The sequence below is a fragment of the Bos indicus genome, chromosome 1, assembly GCF_029378745.1.
Source record: "Bos indicus isolate NIAB-ARS_2022 breed Sahiwal x Tharparkar chromosome 1, NIAB-ARS_B.indTharparkar_mat_pri_1.0, whole genome shotgun sequence".
Taxonomy (NCBI): domain Eukaryota; kingdom Metazoa; phylum Chordata; class Mammalia; order Artiodactyla; family Bovidae; genus Bos; species Bos indicus.
The window spans coordinates 128,309,080-128,332,764 of NC_091760.1; the positions used below are offsets into that span (position 1 = coordinate 128,309,080).

At 42.2% G+C, this 23,685-nt stretch overlaps 1 long non-coding RNA gene across 1 annotated transcript; it reads right to left on the reverse strand.

Moving 5' to 3' along the window:
* Window positions 1–643: 643 nt before the first annotated feature.
* On the reverse strand, window positions 644–22,950 carry LOC139179945 (uncharacterized). The gene is made up of 3 exons (XR_011564255.1): window positions 22,890–22,950; window positions 3,505–3,579; window positions 644–1,619 (listed from the first exon to the last, which is right to left on the reverse strand). It is a non-coding gene; the product is annotated as an uncharacterized lncRNA (long non-coding RNA).
* Between the last annotated feature and the right edge of the window lie 735 nt (window positions 22,951–23,685).

Below are 23,685 nucleotides of genomic sequence, written 5' to 3' on the forward strand. Positions count from 1 at the left end.
CAGTCCATCCTAAAGGAGATCAGTCCTGGGTGTTCATTGGAAGGACTGATGCTGAAGCTGAAACTCCAATACTTTGGCCACCTCATGCGAAGAGTTGACTCATTGGAAAAGACCCTGATTCTGGGAGGGATTGGGGGCATGAGGAGGAGGGGATGACAGAGGATGAGATGGCTGGAGGGCATCACCAACTTGATGGACATGAGTTTGAGTAAACTCTGGGAGTTGGTGATGGACAGGGAGGCCTGGTGTGCTGTGATTCATAGGGTCGTAAAGAGTCGGACACGACTGAGTGGCTGAACTGAGCTGAACTGAACCATGTGTAAAATAGCTAGCTAGAGGAAAGCTGCTATCTAGCACAGGGAGCTCAACTCAGTGCTCTGTGTTGACCTAGTGAGGTGGGATGGGGGTGGGGTGGGAGAGAGGTTCAAGAGAGAAGGAATAGGTATATATGTAGCTGCTTCACTTTGTTGTATAGCAGAAACTAACGCAACATTGTAAAGCAATTATACTGCAATAAAAAAGAGAAATTCAACCTGGACCTTTTTTATATCTCCCATGTCTTTATTTAACATATTCAATCCTTCCTCTAGAATCTTGAACATATGGAATACAGTAATACTTTTCAAAATGTCCTTATCTACTACTTCTGTTATCTGGGTCATTTCTGGGTTAGTTTCAGTGGATTGATTTTTCTCCTTCCTTTGGGTTATGGGATTGTAGGTACCTGCTTCTTGGCATGCCTGGTAATTTTTTCCCACTGTGGAGCAAGACCCTTTTTGTATTTTGCCTGATGTCCACTCTGGCTGGTGGTGCGAGGTGTTATTTCTAGTCTTAGGTGAGCTCCAGGGATTGCTCCCTCTAGTTCCGTTGGTATTACTTCCCACGCCTTAGAGAGTTTCCTCTTCTGCGTGCTCTGACCTGTGCTCAACTGCATCTTTGAGGGGCACCTTTTGAAAATCTCCCTGGTTCTCTCTCTGTGTAGCTTTCTCCTTCCCAGTATGCTTCCCTGAAAATTTTAGTTGCCTTGGCCTTCTTGCTCTCAGCTCCATATTCCCAAACCAAGGAGATCACTAAGCTCTGCCAGCCTTCCCCTTTTTTTCCACCATGACCTGGAAGCCTCCATATCTCAGAGATTACTCTCCTTCACTGCCCATCATCTAATATCTTAAAAACCATAGTTTTATATATTTCATATCCTTTTTAGTTCTTTCGGGTATGAGAGCACATCCAGCCTCTGTTGTTCCCTCTTGGCTGGAAGCAGAAGTCTTCCTCTTGTACTTCTTTTGTACACAGTGAGAGTAATTTTCTGATGTTTACAATAGAAAACACTGGATAAAACACTACCTTGCGTGATTAATGTGAAGATTAAATGAGAGAACACACATGTATGCTCAGGATAGTGTCAGCACTGAACAAGTGTTCAGTTAATGTTGATGTACTTGTCAGCATTTGCTGTGTCAACAAACAACCTCCACACCTCAGCAGCTTACAATAACAAACACATCTAGCTCACGGGTGTTCTGGTCTACTGGTCTTTATCTGTCATGACTCGGCTGTGCTTAGTTCCCCTTGAGCACCAAGCTTTCTTATTCTGGGATGCAGACTGACAGTAGCATCATCTAAGAAGACAAGAACATGAGACCAAATAAATCATGAGATGCATTTAATGTTTCTGCTCTGATGTGGTGCCTGTTGCATCCTCTCACATTCGATTGACTATCCTAAAGTCAATGGAATACCACTATACTATACTCCATCCTCGGAGAGTTCTGGCAAAGAAGAGAGGTATGATTCTCTTACAGAAGAGGGAGCTGATGGTGATGGTGGTGGAAGTCGCTCAGTCATGTCTGACTGTTTGTGACCCCATGGACTGTAGCCCTCCAGGCTCCTCTGTCCATCGAACAGTTTTCTCCTCCCCCAAACTCCAAGAGCCTTTATTTCAGGGCCTTCCACTTGACAATGACTTACAGGCGGTTTTGCAACAGGTCTTCAGTTTAACTTCTATTTATCTACCATATGGTTTGAAGACAAAGGAGCTCAGATTTTCTAAGGGCCTACCTTGTGCCAGGTCCCTTTCATGGAGCAGCTATTCTAAACCTTGTGATGGCCTCACCAGGTTGCTCTGTTTCACAGGTGAGGAAATAAACACACAGAGAAGTTAAGTGACTGTTCAAGGTCACAAAGCTAATAAGTGGCAGAGTTGGGGTTTGAACTCAAGTCTGTGTGTGCTTTGGGTTATAATTATTTATTTTTGTTTCATAATAATTATTTTGGGCCCTTAGTGGGATTTTTTGTTCCTGGAAAGCAAGGACTGCATCTTGTGCTTCTTTGGTTCATCCATAAAGATCAATACAGAGACTGAACACTGTTTAGGTGCTTAAAAACATTACTAAATGTATTTATAAAGAGAGAAGCAGGACTCCCCTGGTGGTAAAGAACCTGCCTGCCAATGCTGAAGACATGGTTGGATCCCTAATCCGGGAAGATCCCACATGCCTTGGAGCAACTAAGCCTGTGTGTCCCACCTACTAAGCTTGTGCTCTAGAGCCCACAAGCCACAACTATTGAAGCCCATGCTTATAACCTGTGCTCCAAATCAAGAGGAGCCACCATAGTGAGAAGCCCACACACCACACCTAGGGAGTAGCCCCAACTCGCCGCAGCTACAGCAAGTCCTGTGCAGCAACAAAGACCCAGCCCAGACAAAAAGAAATCAATTAAAAAAACAAATTTTTTTAAAGGGCAAAGCTAATGACTCAGTGCTCCTTGAGTCCTGAAAAACATACCAGGTGTGGTTCAGGAGAAAGTATTTCTCCTTTCTGCTCTCATCCCTTGGTGGTCTAATCCTCATTGCTGGCTGAGGGCATTGTGGGGATGAGAGGATATGATAAATAAGGCTTTGTCAGGGCACAGAAGGAAATCCACAAAGCTGTGGAGGTAGAGGGAAAACACATTTACTGTGTGTCTCTGTGCTGGGTTTTACCATTTATTATCTCATCAAAGGCACATAATATCTTATGGGGTCAGATTTCTTAACCCCATTTAACAGCCAAGTGAAAAGAGAAAGTGAAAGTCTCTCAGTCATGTCTGACTCTTTGCAACCCTATGTACTATACAGTCCATGGAATTCTCCAGGCCAGAATACTGGAGTGGGTAGCCTTTCCCTTCTCCAGGGGATCTTCCCAACCCAGGGATCTAACCCAGGTTTCCCACATTGCAGGCAGATTCTTTACCAGCTAAGTATCAGACAATAATAAATAATTTGGAATCTCAATACAGGTCTGACTGACCTCAAAGCTCTGATGGTTGCCTCTACACCCCACTACTGACATGGATAGCACCCCCTCTGTTGAGAGAAAGCCAGGTCAAGCCATCACTGAGGCTGGCTGGCCTTGAGCACATGGGGATTGAATAACTGAGAATATATTCCACCCACACAACTAAAAGTTACCCGCTTCACACTACCTGATCCATTGCCACTGGAGACTTTTTATCAGCTATTACCTGTGTGGTAGTCAAGCAGTTCATCTTTTTCATTGAACCATCTCATTATGTTCTTGACATAGTCTCTCATTCTCTCTGAAAATAAAATGGTTTAAGATGAAAACTGCAATTACAGTGCCATCTATTAAAAGGACCTGGGATTCCTGCAGTGTTTAAAAGAATATGTAATTGCTGATTAAAGAAAACCATGCTATTAGTCCAAATGATTGATTAAAAGCAAATTTGGAGGAATTTTCTGTGCACCATCATGGACAGGCTCACACCCTTTCTCCTGGAGCCAAAGTGATCTGTGCGAGGCTCAGAGAGGTTAATAACTTGTCCAAGGTCACACAGCTAGCGTTCTTCTGACATAGGAGGATATACATTTGAAATGTATTATTCAGGGACCTGACACAGTCTAGAGTATGTAAGATTCTTGAAGGGTTCAGATGATTTCATGGGAAATGGTGGGCTTCCCTGGTTCCTATATTTATCATCTTGTCCCTGGACTTTGGCAATTTATTTATTCATTTTTAAATATTCATTTATTTGGATGTGCCAGGTCTCAGTTGTGGCACATGGGATCCTTGATCTTTGTAGCAGCATGCAGGATCTGTAGCTGTGGCATGTGGACTCTTAATTGTGGCATGTGAGATCTAGTTCCCCAACCAGGGCCTGAACCCAAGGCCCTGCATTGGCAGCACAGAGTCTTAGCCACTGGACCACCAGGAAGGTCCCTTAGCAGTTTAGGCTCCTCTCACTCACCTCACTCCCTTCCCACAATGTTCTCCAAATAACACCTTGAGAGACTGTGGCAATCATTATTGGTTGCCCACCAAAAAGGTTCCCCCATCCTTTTGGCATTACCAGAATGATAGTTTTGTAACAATATATCCAGTATATTGTTATATACTGTAACAATATATCCAGTAACAATATATCCAGTAACAATATATCCAGTTTGATAGGTTTCAGCTTCTCCTTGCAACTACACACATAAATAAATAAGTCTTGTGTTTTACTTCGGAGAAGGCAATGGCACCCCACACCGGTACTCTTGCCTGGAAAACCCCATGGACGGAGGAGCCTGGTAAGCTGCAGTCCATGGGGGTTGCTAAGAGTCTGACGCGACTGAGCGTCTTCACTTTCATTTTTCACTTTCATGCATTGGAGAAGGAAATGGCAACCCACTCCAGTGTTCTTGCCTGGAGAATCCCAGGGACAGCGGAGCCTGGTGGGCTACCGTCTCTGGGGTCGCACAGAGTCAGACAGGACTGAAGCGACTTAGCAGCAGCAACAATCTTTTACTTAGTAGATTTGGTTTGCTGTAATAGTATGAGTACAAGGATTCTGAAACTATTTTCTATGGTTTTAGATCTGAACAAATAAATGAATATACTAATGTTGGGAATCAGAGTTCTCACTATGGAAGAACCAAACCTGAAATGCAGTAAAGCAAGCAAAGCCCCACAGAGTTTTATGGGAATTAGAGACTGGAGCATGACCCTTTGGGCTACCCTGGTGGCTCAGGTGGTGAAGAATCTGTCTATAAAGCAGGACACCCGGGTTCCTATTCTGGGTGGGGAAGATCCCCCAGAGAAGGGAATGGCAACCCACTCCAGTACTCTTGCTTGAAGAACTTCATGGACAGAGGAGCCTGGTGGGCTACAGTCTATGGGGTCACAGAGAGTTGGACATGACTGAGTGACTAACACTTTCACGTCACTGTATTTCTAGCTTTGCCCAGTGAAAGGGCCTTGAAGTGTCGACATAATTGGCAATGAGCACACTCCAGCACACAGTTTTCGTTTCTGAAAAGCATTCTTGGATTTCCTGATGATTCAATGTTTAAAGACTCTGTGCTTCCAAGGCAGGGGGTGCAGGTTCAATCCTTGGTCTGGAAACTAAGCTCCCACAGGCCATGCGGCATCTCTCATTAAAGGTAATTTTTTTTAAATAAATAAAAATTTAAAAATAAAGAGCATTCTTTGTTAAAAAAAAAACAAAAACAAAAAAACACCAGCGGTCCTTGAAGAAATGGCTGATTCAAGGACTGGGGCAGGGAAAGTACAAGGTGAGTCTGCAACATGGACTGTGACAGAAAATAAGAAATATTAATAATAGGAATAGATCAAAAGTACAAGGAGACACCCAAAGGCAGTAAGCATCCAAATGTATGACAGTTATGGGTTATAACCAACGGAATATATTAATAATAAGAATCTATAAGTTCATCCAAGTCTGTACATATATGCACTAGGGGCAGCTCTCCCCTGCTGTAGAAAAGTGCAGAAGAAATGACGGTTTTAGAAAACCACTGTTTTGCTACCATCCTAGTAAAAGAGCTGGGCAAAAATTATCAAGGGATGCTGAAACATGTGGTTGAAAGTCTAATGAGGAGCAAGATATTTACAGTCTCAACAAATCTCTCCACCAAGTAATTATTAATTAGAAAAGGAAAAATAGGAACTTGGCAAGCACCCTTTTAATAAAATGATCAAAGTTAACACCACCAATAATGGGACAACCTTGCTGCCTCCTTATATTTTGCACTTCTGTGGTGTTCTGGCCCAAAGTACTTAACCTAAAACTAATAATGAGGAAATATCCAGACAAACCTAGATTGAGCGGTATCCTACAAAACAATCGGCATGACTCTTAAAAATGTCAAAGTTATAAAAGAAAAAGAAAGGGTAAGGAAATATTCCAGATTAGAAGAAGCTAAAGAGACCCGACAACTTAATGTAACATACAACCTTGGATTGGATCCTGGACCAGAAAAAGGTTTGTTATAAATTATAATATTTGGACAATTATCATACGGATTATAGATTAGATACTAGTAGTTTTTAGCATTAAAATTCCTGCTGTTCTGTGGATCCATCAAAGAATTTTTTGTTTGGGACTTCCCTGGTGGTCCAGGGGTTCAGACTCTGCATTTCACTGCAGAGGGAGCACAGGAAAACTGCTCCTGGTCAGGGAACTAAGATCCTGCATGCTGCTCAGTGCAGCTAAAAAAAAAAAAAAAAGACTATTTTGTTTTTAGAAATTATTAATACATCGGAAAGTATTCAAGGATAAAGGAGCGTGATGTATGCAACTTACTCTCAACTAGTTCAGAAAGAAAAATTATGACACAAACATGGCAAAATACCAAAAACTGGTGAATTGTGGTACAATAGAGATGGCCACACCCTTATTGCTACTCTTCTGATTGGGTTGCTTGTTGTTTAGTCACTCAGTCGTATCTGACTCATTGTGACCCTGTGGACTGTAGCCCACCCTCGGAGCTCCTCTGTCCATGAAATTCTCCAGGCAAGAACACTGGAGTGGGTTGCCATTTCCTTCTCAAGGGGATCTTCGTGACCCAGGGATCAAACCCACCTCTCCTACTTTGCAGGCAGATTCTTTACTACTGAACCACTGGGGAGACAAACAAATTCCTATCTTTAAATCTGAGCTGGTCTTAGTCAGTTGTTAGACCACCTGGCTGGTGGGAAGCGACTCTGGGACTTCCTTGACTATGTTATGAGAAGCTTTGCCCTTTTAGTCTGGGCCTCTTGGAAAGCTCTCTCCAGGGCCCTTGAGCTGCTATAAGATATCCAGCAGCTCCCTGAGACCGTCGCACTAGAGAGGCCATGCATAGGTGCTCCTGTTGACACTCCCCACTCAGCTCAGCCTTGCTGCTCTCCCCACCAAGGTGCCAGACTTGTGAGTGAAGCTCTCTTGGATTCTCTAGATCATTCCGTCCACCAGCTAAATAGCATTCCATGACCTCTGTCAACACCGCATGGAACAGAAATCACCCAGCTGAGCTCTGCCCAAATTCTTGACACAGAAAATCATGATACCTCCTATAATGGTTGCTGTTTTAAGCCACTAAGTTTGGCAGCAGTTTTCTTTTGTTTTGTTTTTAAACACAAAAACAGATAACTAGCACTAGGGAGAGTGACTTTTTTTAAGAGGGCATTCTTTGTATTGTTCTCACAGCTTTTCTGTATGTTTGATATTATTTTTAAATTAAAAAAATTTAGGGCCATCAGTTCACGGTTAAGATGGGTGTGTATTTTTGCTTAAACCAGAAGCTCTTTTTTTCTCAGCAGGAAAATCATTTAGCAATTCCTTAAATCTATGCCAACTTCTAGACCCAAATTGAACTTTTCGAGTGAAACCTGGTGAGTCAAGACCACAAAGGGGTTTGTTGAACTTTGATGCTGAATGTGGAAACCAAAACTCACAAAGTGGAAACACACCTGTTACATGTCTCACTTCTATGCTCCATCACCGTGGATCCATCAGCCTCTTCTCCTTCTCCACCAGATATGTCAACAACACTTCAACTCATCATGTCCTAATCCTAACTCACAGTCTCAGCAACCTAAGCCCCAACCCTCACTGAAATAAAAAAACAATAAATACATAAATCCCTAGTCCTCCTTTAGTGTTTGCTATGTCAGAGAGTGGCTGCTCCATTCCTTTCCAAAATCAGAACCAGAATCTGAGACTCATCCTTGTTGCCGCCCTTGCCTTATTCTCCATCTTCAGCTGCACTGGTTTTGCCTCTTGATATTTCTCCCATTTATCCTCTTCAAGCCAGGTCACCATCACCTTTCACCTTCTAACCACTCTCCCTGGATTTAATCTTGCCCTCTTGAGAGTCCAATCTTCAGTTTCCTGGGCAGCAGCCACATTTAGAATACAAATCAGATTATATCACTTTCCTGCTTAAAAACCATTCAACGCTTCCTTTTGTTCTTGGACTTCCTGCAGGAAGCCATAAAGGAAAAGTTTAAATTTAACTAAGAAAATGTATAAAAGAGGCTAAAAAAGAACACACATAAATGATCATAAAGCAGGCTAAAAACAAAGAATAAATTGGAGGGAAATATTCGCAACATGATGTGAGTAACAAAGAGCTATAGTCCTCATTATATAAAAGACCTAACAAATCGACACAGAAAGGATCAAATTCCAATAGCAAAATGGACCTGGAACACAACAATTTAGCTCATAGTAAAGAGGAAAATGGCATAGAAATACACAGAAAAGATGCTCAACTGCACTCATCATTAAATAAATATGAAACTAAAGAACAAAAATGTTACATTATCAGGTTGACATAGATTCATAATTTTGAAAACACAAAATGTTGGGTTTCCCTGGGAGCACAGTGGAATGTGCCAATGCAGGAGACATGGATTCAATCCCTGGTCTGGGGAGATCCAACATGCCAGCAAACAATGAAGCCTGTGCACCCCAGCTATTGAGCCTGTGCTCTAGGGACCAGGAACAGCAACTAACGAAGCCCACACACTCTAGAGCCTGGGCTCCACAACAAGAGAAGTCATCATAATGAGAAGCCTGCTCCCTGCAACTGGAGAGTAGTCTGCATGTGGCAACAAAGACCCAGCACAGCCAAAAACAATACCCAAATTTAAAAAAAGAAAGAAAACACAAAATGTTGATGAAGGCATAGTGCTCAGTTGAGTCTGACTCTGTGGCCACATGGACTGTACCCCACCAGGTTCTTCTGTCCATGGGATTTCCCAGGCAAGAATACTAGAGTGGGTTGCCATGCCCTTCCCCAGGGGACCTTCATGACCCAGAAATTGAACCCAGGACTCCTGCATTGCAGGCAGATTCTTTATCGTTGAAACTCCTTGGGAAGCCTGATGAAGGTATAAAGATTCAGACAACTCTACACAGTTTGTATAATCTTTCATGAAAAGATGGGTTGAATAAAGGACAGAAATGGTAGGGACCTAACAGAAGCAGAAGATATTAAGAAGAGGTGGCAAGAATACACAGAAGAAATGTACAAAAAAGATCTTCAAAAAAAAAAAAAAGATCTTCATGACCCAGATAATCACGATGGTGTGATCACTCACCTAGAGCCAGACATCCTGGAATGTGAAGTCAGGTGGGCCTTAGAAAGCATCACTATGAACAAAGCTAGTGGAGGTGATGGAATTCCAGTTGAGTTATTTCAAATCCTGAAAGATGACACTGTGAAAGTGCCACACTCAATATGCCAGCAAATTTGAAAACCTCAGCAGTGGCCACTGTTTTCATCCCAATCCCAAAGAAAAGGTCAGTTTTCATTCCAATCCCAAAGAAAGGCAATGCAAAGAATGCTCAAACTACCGCACAATTGTACTCATCTGACACACTAGTAAAGTAATGCTTAAAATTCTCCAAGCCAGGCTTCAGCAATATGTGAACCGTGAACTTCCTGATATTCAAGCTGGTTTTAGAAAAAGCAGAGGAACCAGAGATCAAATTGCCAACATCTGCTGGATCATGTAAAAAGCAAGAGAGTTCCAGAAAAACATCTGCTGCTGCTGCTGTGTCACTTCGTCATGTCCGACTCTGTGCAACCCCACAGACGGCAGCCCACCGGGCTGCTCCGTCCCTGGGATTCTCCAGGCAAGAATATTGGAGTGGGTTGCCATTTCCTTCTCCAGTGCATTCATGCAATAAAGTTCTGCTTTATTGACTATGCCAAAGCCTTTGACTGTGTGGATCACAATAAACTGTGGAAAATTCTGAAAGAGATGGGAATACCAGACTACCTGACCTGCCTCTTGAGAAATCTGTATGCAGGTCAGGAAGCAACAGTTAGAACTGGACATGGAACAACAGACTGGTTCCAAATAGGAGAAGGAGTACGTCAAGGCTGTATATTGTCACCCTGCTTATTTAACTTATATGCAGAGTACATCATGAGAAACGCTGGACTGGAAGAAGCACAAGCTGGAATCAAGATTGCCGGGAGAAATATCAACAACCTCAGATATGCAGATGACACCACCCTTACGGCAGAAGTGAAGAGGAACTAAAGAGCCTCTTGATGAAAGTGAAAGAGGAGAGTGAAAAAGTTGGCTTAAAGCTCAACATTCAGAAAACAAAGATCATGGCATCCGGTCCCATCACTTCATGGCAGATAGATGGGGAAACAGTGGAAACAGTGACTGACTTTATTTTTCTGGGCTCCAAAATCACTGCAGATGGAGATTGCAGCAATGAAATTAAAAGACGCTTACTCCTTGGGAGGAAAGTTATGACCAACCTAGAAAGTGAAGTCGCTTAGTCGTGCCGGACTCTTTGTGACCCCATAGATAGTAGCCTGCACCAAGCTCTTCTGTCCATGGGATTTTCAAGGCAAGAGTACTGGAGTGGGTTGCCACTTCCTTCTCCAGGGAATTTTCCCAACCCAGGGATCGAATCCAGGTCTCTCACATTGTAGACACACAGTTTACCGTCTGAACCTAGATAACATATTAAAAATCAGAGACATTACTTTGCCAACAAAGGTTTGTCTAGTCAAGGCTATGGTTTTTCCAGTAGGCATGTATGGATGTAAGAGTTGGACTATAAAGAAAGCTGAGTGCCGAAGAATTGATGCTTTTGAACTGTGGTTTTGGAGAAGACTCTTGAGAGTCCCTTGGACTGCAAGGAGATCCAACCAGTCCATCCTAAAGGAGATCAGTCCTTTAGGTGGGTGTTCATTGGAAAGACTGATGTTGAGGCTGAAACTCCAATACTTTGGCCACCTGATGGGAAGAGCTGACTCATTTGAAAAGACCCTGATGCTGGGAATGATTGAGGGAAGGAGGAGAAGGGGATAACAGAGGATGAGATGGTTGGATGGCATCATCAACTCGATGTATGTGGGTTTGGGTAGACTCTGGGAGTTGGTGATGGACAGGGAGGTCTGGTGTGCTGTGGTTCATGGGGTTGCAAAGAGTCAGACACGACTGAGTGACTGAACTGAACTGAAGTAATCCTTATGATGAGTTGTTTAATTTATGATAAGCTGTTTAATTTATAATAGCCTATTTCTCAATAGTCATTATACATAGTTGTGAATTCTTGCAAAATAAGCAAAATATATAACCTACAAATTGTTTTCAAATATAATGAACTCTGTATGAATAATAGCATTACAAGTAATACATTGTAGAGATATTTAATTAAATATTTATTGATCTCAAATTTGCAGTTTCCCTGTGTCAGGAAGCTAATCTATACTGTTCAGTGCTCAGACATTTTCCTAGGCCCCTGATGCTAAGCTATGTCTATAGAACATTTTAATGGTAAAAGGGCCCTGGACAAATATATCCAGAGGACAATTAGATAATGCCTTTCAAAATTATAAATGTGCACACTTTTCACCAAGAAATTCTTCAGAAGTGAATTTATCCTATACATATACTCACACACGTGCCCAAATATGTCTTTATAAGAGTGTTTCTGGCTGCAATGTTTCTAACAGTGAAAAACAGTAAAAGCTTAAAATATCCATCAATCAGAGATTGAGTAAATGCATAATGTCACATCCATGCATTGGGGTACCATGCAGCCCCTGGAAAAAACCTATGTGTGTCCAACTGTGCTGACATGGAGAAGTCTCTACATGTGTTGTCCAGTGGAACAAATGAAAGTGTGAAATACTGCGAGTAAAACCCCATCTGCCTTCCCCTCATATACCCATTGTTTCTTAGAAATATCTATACAGTATATTAGACGTATGTTTGTGAAATTGTTCTAGAAACATATATGAGAAACCTTGACAATGGTCATCTCTATGGCCTGGGGCGGGGACAGGGAGAGTACACAGAGGTTTTGACTATAATTCATGAGTCATTTTCTTAATGACTTAACAAAAGGGTAAAAGGGGTAAAAGAGGGAGGAGAAGGAAAAAACAAATTCCTGAACTGGACCACAACAGGTTTCCCGAGCTGGGGATCCGGCAGAGGAACTGAGAACACCCAGGGACTCCGATTTTGAAGGCCAGTGGATTTGATTTCAGAACTTCCACAGGACTGAGGAAACTTGGAGGGCACAACAAAACCTTGTGTATACCAGGACCTAGGAGAAAGGACAGTGTCCTCACAGCAAACTGAGCCAGACTTGCCTGTGAGTGAGAGTCCCTGGTGGAGGAGCGGGTTGACAGTGGCCTGCCTCAGGGTCAGGGGCACTGACCGCAGCAATGCTGGGAGGTGCAGCATGCTGGCGTAAGTCCTTTTGGAAGAGGTCACCATTACCCCTACCATAGTTTGGCCTCAGGCCAAGCTACAGTGAGGAAACACAGCACCACTCATCAGCAGAAAATTGGGTTAAATATTTACTTAGTGTGGCCTTGCCCACCAGAGCAAAACCCAGATTCCCCCACAGCAAGTCCCTCCCATCAGGAAGCTTCCATAAGCCTCTTATACTCATCCATCAGAGGACAGACAAAATGAGGACTATAATCAGAGAAAACTAACCAAACTGATGACATGCGTCACAGCCTTGTCTAACAATGAAACTATGAGGCATGCCCTGTAGGACCATCCAAGACAGACGGGTCATGGTGGAGAGTTCTGACAAAATGTGGTCCACTGAAGAAGGGAATGGCAAACCATTTCAGCATTCTTGCCTCAAGAACCCCATGAACAGTATGAAAAAGCAAAAAGATATGACACTGGAAGATGAACTCCCCAAGTTAGTAGGTGCCCAATATGCTACTGGAGAAGAGCAGGGAAATAGCTCCAGAAAGAATGAAAAGGCTGAACCAAAGCAAAAACTATGCTCAGTTGTGGATGTTTATAGAGGTGAAAGTAAGGTCCAAGGCTGTAAGAACAGTATTGCACAGGAACCTGGGAAGTTAGGTCCATGAATAACAGTAATTGGAACAGGTCAGACAAGAGCTGGCAAGAGTGAGCATTGATATTTTAGGAATCAGTGAACTAAATGGATGGGAAAGGGTGAATTTAATTCAGATGACCATTATATCTACTACTGAGGGCAAGAATCCCTTAGAAGAGATGGAGCAGCCCTCATGGTCAACAAAAGAGTCTGAAATGCAGTACATAGGTGCATTCTCAAAAAGGACAGAATGATCTTGTTCATTTTCATGGCAAACCATTCCATATCATAGTGACCCAAGTCTATGCTCAAACCACTAACGCTGAAGAAGCTGAAGTTGGAACGGTTCTATGAAGACTTACAAGACCTTCTAGAACTAACACCCAAAAAAGATGTCTTTTTCATCATAGGGGACTGGAATGCAAAGTAGGATGTCAAGAAATACCTGGAGTAACAGGCAAGTTTGGCCTTGGAGTGCAAAATGAAGCAGGGTAAAAGCTAACAGAGTGCTCCCAAGAGAACACACTGGTCATAGAAAACACCCTCTTCCAACAGTACAAGAGACGACTCTACTCATGGACATCACCAGATGGTGAGCACCGAAATCAGATTGATTGTATTCTTCGCAACTGAAGATGGAGAAGCTCTATACAGTTAGCCAAAACAAGACTAGGAGCTGACTGTGACTCAGATCGCGAACTTCTTACTGCAAAACTCAGACTTCGATTGAAGACAGTAGGGAAAACCACTAGGCCATTCAGGTGTGACCTAAATCAAATCCCTTACAATTATACAATATAAGTGACAATTAAATCTGATAGGCAGAGTGCCTGAGGAACTATGCATAGAGGTTTGTAACATTGTTCAGGAGGCAGTAACCAAAACCACCTGCAAGAAAAAGAAATGCAAAAAGGCAAAATGGTTGTCTGAGGAGGCCTTTCAAATAGCTGAGAAAAGAAGAGATCAGATCAGATCAGATCAGTCGCTCAGTCGTGTCCGACTCTTTGCGACCCCATGAATCGCAGAACGCCAGGCCTCCCTGTCCATCACCAACTCCCGGAGTTCACTCAGACTCACGTCCAACGAGTCCGTGATGCCATCCAGCCATCTCATCCTCTGTCGTCCCCTTCTCCTCTTGCCCCCAATCCCTCCCAGCATCAGAGTCTTTTCAAATGAGTCAACTCTTCGCATGAGGTGGCCAAAGTACTGGAGTTTCAGCTTTTGCATCATTCCTTCCAAAGAAATCCCAGGGCTGACCTGCTTCAGAATGGACTGGTTGGATCTCCTTGCAGTCCAAGGGACTCTCAAGAGTCTTCTCCAACACCACAGTTCAAAAAAGAAATGAAAGGCAAAGGAAAAAAGGAAAGATATATCCATTGAATGGAAAGTTCCAATGAATACCAAAGAGAGATAAGAAAGCCTTCCTAAGTGAACAATGCAAAGAAATAGAGGGAAATGATAGAATGGAAAAGACCAGAGATCTCTTTAAGAAAATTAGAGATACCAACAGAACATTTCATGCAAAGATGAGCACAATAAAGGACAGAAACAGAAGATATTAAGAAGAATAACAGAAGCAGAAGATATTAAGAAGAGGTGGCAAGAATACACAGAAGAGCTACACAAAAAAGCTCTTAATGACCCGGATAACCATGATAGTGTGATCACTCACCTAGAGCCAGACATCCTGGAATGCGAAGTCAAGTGGGCCTAAGGAAGTATCACTATGAACAAAGCTAGTGAAAGAGATGAAATTCCAGCTGACCTATTTCAAATCTTAAAAGATGATGCTGTTAAAGTGCTGAACTCAATATGCCAGCAAATTTGGAATACTCAGCAGTGGCCACAGGACTGGAAAAGGTCAGTTTCATTCCAGTCCCAAAGGATGTTCAAACTACTGCAAAATTGAACTCATTTCACACACTAGCAAGGAATGGTCAAAATCCTTCAGGCTAGGCTTCAACAGTATGTGAACCGAGAACTTTCAGGTTTACAAACTGGATTTAGAAAAGGCAGAGGAATCAGATATCAAATTGCCGACATCTGTTGGATCATATAAAAAGCAAGAGAGTGCCAGAAAAACATCTACTTCTGCTTCATTGACTAAGCTAAATCCTTTGACTGTGTGGATCACAGCAAACTGTGGAAAATTCTTCAAGAGATGGGAATACCAGACCACCTGACCTGCCTCCTGAGAAATCTGTATGCAGGTCAAGAAGCAACTGGACATGGAATAATGGACTGGTTCAAAATTGGGAAAGGAATATGTCAAGGCTGTACATCAAGGTGACAATATACGTATTGTTACCCGGCTTATTTAACTTATACAGAGAATACTTCAGGCAAAATGTCAGGCTGGATGAAGAACGAGTTGGAATCAAGATTTCCAGGAGAAATATCAATAACCTCAGATACGCAGATGACACCACCCTTGTGGCAGAAAGTGAAGAGGAACCAAAGAGCCTCTTGGTGAAGATGAAAGAGGACAGTGAAAAAACTGGCTTAAAACTCAACATTAAAAAAACGAAGATCATGGCATCCTGTCCCATCACTTCATGAAAAATAGATGGGCAAACAGTGGAAACAGTGACAGACTTTATTTTCTTGGGCTCCAAAATCACTGCAGATGGTGAGTGAAGCCATGAAATTAAAAGATGCTTTTTCTTGGAAGAAAAGCTACGACCAACCTGCTGCTGCTTCTGCTAAATCGCTTCAGTCGTGTCCGACTCTGTGCGATCCCATAGATGGCAGCCCACCAGGCTCCCCTGTCCCTGGGATTCTCCAGGCAAGAACACTGGAGTGGGTTGCCATTTCCTTCTCTAATGCATGAAAGGGAAACGTGAAAGCGAAGTCGCTCAGTCATGTCCGACACAGCGATCCCATGGACTGCAGCCCACCAGGTTCCTCCGCCCATGGGATTTTCCAGTCAAGAGTACTGGAGTGGGTTGCCATTGCCTTCTCTGATGACCAACCTAGACAGCATATTAAAAGGTGGAGACATCACTTTGCCAACAAAGGTCTGTCTAGTCAAGGATGTGGTTTTTCCGGTAGTCATGTATGGATGTGAGAGTTGGACCATAAAGAAAGCTGAGAGCCGAAGAACTGATACTTTCTAACTGTGGTGTGGAGAAGACTCTTGAGAGTCCCTTGGACTGCAAGGAACAAACCAGTCAATCCTAAAAGAAATCAATCCAGGATATTCATTGGAAGGACTGAAGCTGAAGCTGAAACTCCAATACTTTGTTCACCTGTTGGGAAGAACTGACTCACTGGAAAAGACCCTGATGCTGGGAAAGATTGAAGGCAGGAGGAGAAGAGGATGACAGAGGATGAGATGGTTGGATGGCATCACCAACCCAATGAACAGGAGTTTGAGCAAGCTCCGTTAGATGGTGAAGGACAAGAAAACCTGGCTTGCTGCAGTCCTTGGGATCGCAAAGAGTCAGACATGACTGAGTGACTGAAAAACAACAAAACTGGAACACCGAGTTCGAGTGATCAGATCACAGTTTGTGCACTTTCATGAGCTTAAAGTCTTCATCTTGTACTCCGTTCCCTCCTGGTCCTCTACAATCTAGCTCACCTGGGTCTCTCCCTCCTGCACATTTCCAATTCCCTCTCCCATCTCTGAGTCTTCACACATGCTTTTCCTTCTTCCTGGAACTAGGCCCATTAGCACACACACTTCATTAAGTTTTACTCTTCTTTCTGATGATTTCTCATTCCCGAGGGAGGCCTTCCCAGACCTCTCAGACTGTACCAAGCACCCTGTTATTCACTCTAGTAACTTCCTATGCTTTAACTCAGGGCATAACTTTTAATCACAGTTTCAAATCCTATACCTGGGTGTTGTTTCATGCCTGGCTCCCTTAGTAAGTCACTGAGAATCATATTTCTGTCTTCAGAACCTTGTCTGACAAACAGTAGGTGCTCTGTAAATATTTAATGAGTAAATGAAGCTTCTACCCAGGGGAGGGGAGGGGGGTGGGGGGGTGTCTTCCCTTGTGGAAGCATGGCCTTGTTTACCAAACATGGGCCGTCTCTGTTCTTCCAACGTGATATGAGCTAAAGAATTTGCCTTCGGGGCTTCCCTGGTGGCTCAGTGGTAGAGAATCAATCTGCCAATGCAGGAGACACGGGTTCAAACCCTGATCCAGGAAGATCCCACGTGACCTGGAGCAACTAAGCCTGTGTGCCACAGCTACTGAAGCCTGTGTGCCCTAGAGTCTGTGATCCACCACTAGAGAAGCTACCACAAGGTTGCGGTGCGAAGCCTGAGCACCGCAACCAGAGAGTAGCTCCCACTTGCTGCAACTGGAGAAAAGCCTACGCAGCAGTAAAGACCCGCCACAGCCATAAATAAGTAAATCAAGTTTTAAAAAACATTTGTTTTAAAGAATCTGCCTTCATCACCGAAAAGCATTCCACAAAAGTCTTCCTGCTCAGCATTGTTGGAACACACAAGAACGAACACTTTCTTGTGGAAAAGCAGAAGGGCTGTCAACAGGCCTTTTTATATCTTAGATTTTTGTTGATGTCATGGTTTTTAGAATTCAGCAAAATGAAAATTTCATTTTAAACTGGGCAGTATTTTGTCAGATGTATGTTTGCTGCTGCTACTGCTGCTAAGTCGCTTCAGTCGTGTCCGACTCTGTGCGACCCCATAGACGGCAGCCCACCAGGCTCCTCTGTCCATGGGGTTTTCCGGGCGAGAGTACTGGAGTGGGGTGCCATTGCCTTCTTCGAGATGTATGTTTACAAAGCTTAAAATAAATTTAAAAGGAACAAGTATATGGACAAAGAAAGAAAGGATATTTTCACTGCCAATAGGGCCAAAGGACTTGATCCTTCCAGAGAAAACAAAACTTCAGAAAAATGTACCAAAAAAAAAAAAAAAACCAAAAACGTCTGAAGACACTGAAGAATGAACCAAAGCAGGAAGATTCTGAGGATGAATCTAAGAAAAAAATGAGTGGCACAAGGTGAGTTACACATATTTATGGGTATTAGCTTTAAAGTAAGCCTAAGTCAGCTCCACATGAGGTAGGTAAATCTCTGCTAGAAAGCCTGCACTTTTGGGCCTGAAAAAGTAGAAGATAGAGTTCAGGGCAACTAGCCACTGAAAACTGAAGGCAGATCCTGTAAAGGAGAGAGCTGGGGAGAGGAAGTCCCAAATTCAGTGCCAGTCTCCACTCACATCTCTAGAACCACTGACCCATACATGCCTAGGGCAGATAGTGAGCAGCCTCATCGGGGAAAAAGAAGTGAACTGAGATTTGAGCTACTACTCAAGAGAGGGATCCAACAAAGGTAATCATCTGCTAAGAAACAAATGAATAAATATACAAACCAGAATCTTGAGTCTCTACAAAATAAGGTGCACAACGTTGGGGATACAATCCAAATGTATTTGAAATATGAAGGTCAGGAGAATTTAGCCCATTATCAAGAAAAAAGACCTACCTTGAGATAACTCAGATATTCAAATGAGCATGTAAGGATTTTAAAAGCAGCTGTTATAACTGTATGTTAGAACTCTACACAAACTCTTCCAGCTTATTCTAGGAGCCAGTCCAGCATCACCCTGATACCAAAGCCCAAGACATGGCCAAAAGAAACCAACAAAAACCACAGACCAATATGAACATAAACAATCCTTTAAAAAATGAACATATTTAATGCAACACTCTATTAAAGAAGAGATCACTGCAGGGGCTTCCCTGGTGGCTCAGTGGAAAAGAATGTGAGTGCCAATGCAGGAAATACGGGTTTGATCCATGATCTGGGAAGAGCCCATGTGACATGGAACAACTAAGCCCATGTGCCACAGCTACTAAGCCTGTGCTCTAGAGCCCAGGAATTACAGCTATGGAATCTACCTTCCCTACAGCGTGTGCTCCTCAGCAAGAGAAACCACCACAAAGAGAAGCCAACCTACCTCAACTAGAGAGAGTAGCCCCCACTCTCCACAATCAGAGAAAACTCTGTGCAGTAATGAAGACCCAGCACAGCCAATAAACAAAGAAATAAAATTTTATATATATATATATATATATATATATATACACACATATATATATAAAGAAGAGACTACATCACAACCAAGTCAACCAAGTGAGGTTTATCCCAGGAATATAAGATTGGCTGGACATTCAAAAGTCAATCAAGATCATTCACAACATCAACCGGTTAAAAATAAAAACCACGTGATCATCTTAGTAGATGCAAAAAGCATTTGAAAATTCTTTTTTTTTTTTAACATTATTTAGGATAAAAATGCTCAACAAATCAAGAATTAGAAGGGGACAAAAGGAAATTTCACAACCTACAGCTAAACTCATTTGTTGCTGTTCAGTCGCTCAATTGTGTCTGACTTTTTGTGACCCCATGGACTGCAGCATGTCAGGCCTCCCTGTCCATCATCATCTCCCAGAGTTTCCTCAAACTAATGTCCATTGAGTTGGTGATGCTATCCAATCATCTCATCCTCTGTCATCCCCTTCTCCTGCCTTCCATCTTTCTCAGCATCAGGATCTTTCCCAATGAGTCAGCTCTTCATATCAGGTGGCCAAAGTATTGGAGTTTCAGCTTCAGCATCAGTCTTTCCAATGAATATCCTGGATTGATTTCCTTTAGAATTGACTGATTTGATCTCCTTGAAGTCCAAGGGACTCTCAAGAGTCTTCTCCAACATCACAGTTCAAAAGCATCAATTCTTTGGCACTCAGCCTTCTTTATAGTCCAACACTCACATCCATACATGACTACTGAAAAAACCATAAATTTGACTAGACAGACTTTTGTTGACAAAGTGATATCTCCGCTTTTTACTATGCTGTCTAGGTTGGTCATAGCTTTTCTTCCAAGGAGCAAACATCTTTTAATTTCATGGCTGCAGTCACCATCTGCAGTGATTTTGGAGCTCAAGAAAATAAAGTCTTTCACTGTTTCCATTGTTTGCCCATCTATTTGCCATGATGTGGTGGGACCAGATGCCATGATCTTCGTTTTTTGAATGTTGAGTTTTAAGCCAGCTTTTTCACTCTCCTCTTTCACTTTGATCAAGAGGCTCTTTAGTTCCTCTTCGCTTTCTGCCATAAGGGTGGTGTCATCTGCATAGCTGAGGTTACTGATATTTCTCCTGGCAATCTTGATTCCAGTTTGTGCTTCATCCAGCTGGGTATTTCGCATGATGTACTCAGCATATGTTAGATAAGCAAACGCATACCTTTGGTAAAAAAAAATTGAAGTCTTTCCTCCACGAATGGGAACAAGAATGTTCACTCTCATCATTCCTACCACTCTCATCATTCCTACCAACATCATACTGGAGATCCTAGCAAGAGCAATGAGGCAACAAACAAAAACAAAAGTCATTTAAATCAGAAATAAAAAAACAAAACTATCTTTATTTGCCAACGACATGATCATCCAGGAAAAAAAATCCCAAAGAACCAACAAAGAAATCTATTAAGTCTATTAACTGAGATAAGTGAAATCAGAAAACACAAAGTCATAATACAGAAATCAATTGTATTTTTACATATATTAATGATCAATTGTACATTGAAATTTATAAAATAGTGCCATTCATAAGAGCATAAAAAAATACATAGGGACAAAATGTTTAAAGAATGCACAAGATTTGTATGAGAGAGAGTAAAGAGGACTTAAATAAACAGATACACCATCTTCATAAATTAAAAGTGTCATTACTAAGATTCAGTTTCCTCAAATTGATGTATAGACTGAATACAATCCCAATCAATATTACAGGAGGCTTTTTTAAATTGACAAGCTGATTCTGAAATTCATATGGAAAAACAATGAATCTGTAATAGGTAACCCATCTAAACAGCTCACATTACCTGGTTTTATAACTTTCTATAAAGCTATCATAATTCAGACAGTGTGAAATTGGCACACACATAGATCATACAGACATATGGAGCCTAGAAATAGACCCATTCGTATATAGTCAATTATTCTTCAACAAAATTATTAAGGTAATTCAATGGAGAAAACACTATTTTTAAAAAACAAACACCAAAAACAGGACCATGATCTTAAACTTGCACCAAATACAAAAATCAATCCAAAATGAATCATAGAGTTAATGTAAAATATTTCTGACTTAACATTTAGGCCAAGATTTCTTTTCTATTATATTTAATTAAATTAATTAATCAACTTATTTATGGCTGTGCTGAGTCTTCGTTGCTGCTCAGGCTTTTCTCTAGTTGCTGAGAGTGGGGACTAACTGTGCAGTTGCGTGCACGGGCTTCTCATTGCAGAGTTTGCTCTTGTTGCAGAGCACAGGCTCTAGGGTGCACAGGCTTTGTAAGTAGTTGCAACACAAGGGCTCACTAGTTTTGGCTCCTGGGCTCTAGAGCACAGGCTCAATAGTTGTGGCTCAAGGGTTTAGTTGCTTCTCAGCATGTGGGATCTTCCAGAATTAGGGATTGAACCCATGTATCCTGCATTTGGCAGGTGGATCCTTTACCACTGAGCCATCAGAGAAGTCCTAAGCCAAAAGTCTTTTCCTAAAAGAGAGCACAAAAAGCCTGAACCCTACAAGAAAAATCGGTCAATTGGACTTACTCAAAATGAAAAGTTTCTGTTCTTTGAAAGACTGTTAGGATTACGAAAAGACAGGACTGCCCTGATGGTTCAGATGCTAGGACTCTGTGCTCCTAATGCAGGAGACCAGGGGTTCAAACCCTGGTCAGGAAATGAGATCTCACATGCTGCAACCAAAGATCCCTCATGCTGCAACTATGACACGGTGTATCAATAAACATTAAAAAAAAATCATGACAAGACAAGCCACAATGCAGAGAAAATACATGCCACATACATATCTGAAAAGGGACTTATATTCAGAATTTATGAAGAACTCTCACAGCTCAATAATAAGAAAATAAGTAAATCAGTTTAAAAAATGGGCAATAAAATTGGTATCTGTGCACAAATACAGAATGTTAATAGAAGCATAAATCAGCCTTTTTTATACTTAAGGGAAAATAAAGAAGGATCTTGGAGATCATTATTTAATGGTAGAAAAAGCACACGCTGAGTGGGGACACTCAATGGGGTGTGTGTGTGTGTGTGTGTGTGTGTGTGTGTTGTGAGCATCCAAGGTCACTAGAAGGTCAAGATGCTAAAACAGCTTCTCTCCTATGGCTTCCCTCCTTTCATTTGTGTGCATATTTTCTCTTTATGCTGTCAGACCTCCTCTCTGGCTCTGCCGCTAGGATGCTCATCATCCCTCCTACCCTTGCTGGGGTTGCCTTTGCCTCTTTATCTTCATCCCTTCCTTCTTGGGGGCTTTACATCAGCTACCAGCTCTCTGACTGGAGCTGCTGTATTCCTCCCCGTGTCTATGGGGGAGAGGCCTGAGTCACTGTGGAGCATGCCTGGACTGTAAATGCTGCCAATTAAAACCAATAACAGGGCTCCTGGGATAAAAAGCAGCACCTGTACAGAGAACAGCTGCTCTTTATGCTTTTAAGAATGCTTCCATATCTATTATCTCACTTAAGCCTTAGGACTGTCTTGCGCAGTGGGATGAGAACTCCTCACTTCACGAGACGGAGACTTTGGCCCTAAGGGCCTTCTTTACTGACATGAAGTGAGCAAGCAGGTTGCTCACAGGATGTCTGATGTCTCATGGGAGACCAGGAGCCCTGAAATGAGCACAGACTTTGGAACCAGAAAAACTCAGATATGAGTTGACTTCTACTGGCTGGCCATGTGACTTTAGACAAGACACTTACCTTCTCTGAGCTTTCATTTCTTGTGCTCTGCTGTGATAATACTACCTGCTGCCCAGGGTTATTTTGTTGTTGTTACGTTGCTAAGTCTTGTCTGACTCTTTGTGACCTCATGGACTGCAGCATGCCAGGCTTCCCCATCCTTCACTATCTCCTGGAGTTTGCTCAAATTCATGTCCACTGATTTGGTGATGCTATCCAACCATCTCAATTTATGATGATCAAAAGCACAGTGAAGATAAAATTCTACAAGGAACTCGTTTGATGTCTTTTTCTGTGAAGACAAATCTGCTTATTTATTATTTTTTTCCTTTGGGAGTGTCTTTCCTCACTTGTTTTATTTGAAATATTAAAATCTAAACATTCAAAGCCTCATATTATGTATATAATTAAAAACAGAGGGGTTTCCCTGGCGGTCCAGTCATTCAGGCTCTGCGTGTCCAGTCTTGGGGGGATGTGGGTTTGGCCCATGGTCAGGGAACTGGGAGTCTGCAATGCTGCACAGTGAGGCCAAAAAAATAAATTAATTAATTAAAATGGAACTATTTCCCCTCCACCAGTTATTTGAAACTGTTTGCTTCTTTCTTCATCTTACCTTTCTCCAGTCCCTCCCTCTGTTCACAAGATCTCTTGTGCTTGAGTCTAACTTGGAAAAAATCCACCAAAGTAAAGGGAGCCCTGATACACTGTTGGTAAGAATGTAAATTGGTACAGCCACTATGGAAAATAGTTTGGAGGTTCCTCAAAAAATTAAAAATAGATTTACCATGTGATCCAGTAATTCCACTTCTGGTATGAA